This window comes from Arachis duranensis, chromosome 2, assembly GCF_000817695.3.
Source record: "Arachis duranensis cultivar V14167 chromosome 2, aradu.V14167.gnm2.J7QH, whole genome shotgun sequence".
In the NCBI taxonomy this organism is placed as follows: domain Eukaryota; kingdom Viridiplantae; phylum Streptophyta; class Magnoliopsida; order Fabales; family Fabaceae; genus Arachis; species Arachis duranensis.
Window position 1 is genome coordinate 6,138,008 of NC_029773.3, and position 4,501 is coordinate 6,142,508.

The following is a 4,501-nucleotide window of genomic DNA, read 5'->3' on the forward strand; positions in this document are numbered from 1 at the left end:
CTAGAAACATTATACTAAATGTATAATTCAATAACTGTTATCTTATTGTTTTATTATCAAATTAAAGCATGTCCTACAAAACAAAATTCAGATATTCACATTTGGCATGTATGACATTCATATATGTCGTCTTCTTCTCTACAATTATCAACTTTCAAAGTATATTTTTTTTTTTACTTTGAACTATTTTACTTTTACAATGTATATTATTCAATATATGTTGCTACTTTATACCTATTCATTTTCTCAATTTATCTTATTCATGTCAAACCTTCACTATAAATCGTAAATATTCAATAACTAATTGCTTTGAGCGAGAAATTTATCAATAAGTTGTTGTGGGCTGGAAAATTCCCAAGACAATTAACCATTATATTCTCGGATCATACAATCGATTCCGTCAATGGATATCTATCTCCGAACTTTTCAGTTCATATACAATCAAATGCTAAAATTGTTCTTAAGCGGAAAAGTATCCCCCACACAACTATCTTGATTGAACGACTCTTATCACTCAATTATTTTTTGAATAAGTGCCGACATAATAACCCGACTAAGCTTGGGGCTCACCATATCATTATTCACTCATCTTTTAACCGAGTTATAACTCATTTTATTTTCTAAGCTTAGCCTGGATCATATGATCAGCGGACAAAGCTTGGGGGCTGTGATCCGTCACTTTATAACTCAGTCTTTATTATGCATTATGAGTTATATAACTATCATTCATTCTTTTACTTGTAACTGACACATTCATTACCGACTTAATGACCATCATTTCTATCTTAATGACCAAACGGTCATATGTCAATTCTATTCATCAATTTTATGCCTATAAAAAGTACATTCTATATCTAATTTCAATAATACATTCTATATTCATAGAATTATTATAAACACAACATAACACATGATAACTTTCATTTCATGTCTTACACTCTATATTCATTGAATTATTATATACCTCTTAAACACTTACTGACTTGAGCGTCGGAGTGTCTTTTGCAGGTACCTACCCCTTGTTCTCTCCTTGCTGACGTATAGCTCATCCCGACGAGAAGCTTGAAGACATTTATCGACGAACGAGCTATACACCGGCCAAACTCAGCAAGATCAATAAGATTTTTCAATAATAGTTTAATAAAATATTTTCATTAATAAAATAACATAAATAACTAAAGAGTGAAGACTTATTTGTTCCTCCGAGGGTTTATTGGGACTCTTCCTCCTAATGGTTCTATCGTAAGGGGATTGGGTTTGGGTAGGTTTTGTTAGTAAAAACACTATTTATATATTAAAAATAAATTATTAAATTAATTATTGTATATTTATTTGAAAAATGCTACTCGTCTTTTAAATTTTTAGTCTTCAGTTCGTCTTTTAATTTAAATAATATTATTTAATTAATTTAAATACTCATTTTTTTTGAAATTATTTGTTTTTTATAGGAAGTTACTTGTTTTTTAGTTTTTTTTTTAAAGACTGAATGATGGATAATTTTTGAAAGATACATAATTGCATTGAGTATTTTTATACGCGATGACGAATTATTAGCGTTTGTTTTTTTTTGTTACACGTACCATAATTATTTTTTATAAAGGATTTTATTTTTCAAAAACAAGAAATAAGCATTGAATTTCATTAATTTAATAGAATTAAAAATGTAATATTGTCTTATTTTTATGTATATCAAATTATAGACAAATTAAATATTAACAATTGGGTGTTCTAATAATTAATACTTATTTGTTCTATGAAAAAAAATTATACATTAAAATAAAATGAGGCAATGAAGTATCGATTTCCTTTTTAATAGTTTATGCAAATTAATTTACTATACATAGTTTATAATTTATATAGTGAAAAATTCAATGTTACAGGACATATTAAAAAGAAACGTGACAAATATAACCGTTTACAATAGTAGATTAGTAGTTCCCTTGTTATATGAAAAGATTAACTTAATTTATGATTAAAAGTTCAAATACTAAAATAATTATTTTAAAATAATTAATAGAACAAATTAATATTATATCATTAAAAGTGTAATTTCCGATAATTCCTTATGAGTTCTGATTACGGACACAGCATACAAGTGGCGCCTCTAGATTGATCATTGATGGTTCACACTTCATAATTTGCAAATCACAGGTCACCATAGAATAATATTTATTACGAGAAAAGTACCTTTAACTACAAAAGCAATAAATAAAAAAAGTTATATGCATATCTTTTATATTTTTATTTTTACATTAAAAATAATTAATAAAAAAGTAATACACAATTTTTTTATATCATTAAAAAATGTATATAGATAAAATTTATTTTTCCAAAATATAATCATTTCTATTAAAAAGGACTAAGATCCATAATTTTCTAGTCAAATAGTAAAAAATAAAAATAGATGGGGAAACTAACTGATTAAAAAAATAAGTATTTATGGTATAGGACCAGTGTTGGATGCGAAGAAATAAAGTAATGATCACACGAGATCCTCTTAGAATTAGAAATATTAATTAATTCGATAATATTGGGATATCTCCAGAAAAAGAATTGCTAATGTTTTTTTTTTCCTTTTTTCTTATGAGATTGTGAACCTGAATGAGATGAAACAGTGTGAAAAATTTATGTATGAGTCTTGGGTGATATGGTTACGAAATTCGTAAAGCAACTTAATGGATTTCCATTAAATACTTTAGATTTTTGTTTATCTTATCAATATTAGTAATATATCTCAAAATAATATGTCTTGGATTTTGATTTTTTAAGGTCTTACATCCATACCTCAAAATTTTTCTTAGAAAAGGGAAGTAATTAACTTTCAGCTAATTTTATTTATCTTTTATTACAAAAAAATTGCACTCCAAAATTTTAAATATACTATTTGTAATAGAATTTTAAAATGCACGCGTTCCAAATGTTTGCAAAAATGATTTCTTTTCAATTCCATATACAAACTTTATCAATTTATTCTCTTAATTTTCATTCTACAAAAAACATAATGATATAAGAAAACCAATATTAAAATTTCTAAGCTAAGCCTATCGTCTGTTTGTACTTTAACTTCTGTTTTTCTCCCTAACATTAACTGGTCAAAGAATTTAAATATGGTGTAAAGATATGTGCTTTTTTTTTTGGAAATAAACGTTTTTGGTGTATATATATAGACAGGTGAACGTTGCAGAAGTGTAGGTACAACACGTAAATAACGTGTTGACTCAGCATGCAGCCCACATGTAGGACACGTGTCCAAATTTGAAGCAACATGTAGGTTATGTGTTGACACGTAGTACTCATCCATCAACACGCATGACGTGTAATTCCTACGTGGTGGACGTTGGTTGGATGGTTTAGCAACATGTAGCTTGCAAAGTGAGTTTTCTGCCTATAAAAAGCAAAGCTCGTAACCATTTTGCTTCATTCTGAGAGAAGTGTTTTTCTCTAGGGTCGATACGATGGAAGGTACTGCAAATATAGTGGTTTACCACAACGGTGAAGTCGTACGAAATACGTATGAGGGTGTGAGTTTTGGGTGTGAGAATATGTTTTTGTTTGTCGTTCCGTACACTATAACGTTCGCGGAACTACAGTACGGGCTGTGTCAAAGCATAGAGGCGATATTGTAAAGAGGGTGACAAACATTCTCTACAGAAGTCCGGCTGTCGTTTTTGGCTGCCTGATACAGTTTGAGGTTATGCCAATAGTCGACGAAACAAGTATTCAACAGATATTTTGTATTCACCAGTAAACTCAGATGCAACACCCGAGGATTGAGTTGTACATTGAGTTTGAGCATATTGTTGTAGATGAGGTTCAACATGACCCAGATGTGTAAGATGATAGAGTTGAGGTGTACTTCGGAATGAACGATGATAGCGATGAGGAGTTCAAAGCTACGTACGAAGCTAGTGATGAAGACGAGGACGGCGATGGGGGAGGTGAGGCAGTGGCGAAAACTTTAGTGGTTCCAACCGCGGTTAGTCAATCAATGGACGTTCCACCCTTTATGTGTAGCTTGGATTTTGACGCCATGCATGTACCGGAGTTTTCCGAATATGCAAATATAGGTACGTGAGCAGTGGGTAGTATGTTTACTTGATTTTGTTTTAGCGGATCAATGAATGACAAATTTGTTTTCATATAGGTGTTGCTGATCCTGAGGCTGGAGAATTTAGGATCGGAAAGGAATATGGTTAAAAAAATCAGTCATTGCGGCAATTCAGAGTTTCACTATCTCCACAGGAGTCGATTACATTGTTTATGAATCCGAGCCATAGATGTTCGATGCAAAGTGCAAGACTTACGGACGTGGGTGCGATTGTCTTATCCAAGCCAGCTTGATACAGAAGAAAGCTTGTTGGGAGATTCGAAAATACAACGGAAGACACACGTGTTCCATGGGAACGATCTCACAGAATCACTCCAAGTTAGACTCGGACATGATTGATGAGGCTATGAAGCCATTGGTTGAATCCGACCCATCCATAAAGGTCAAATCTAT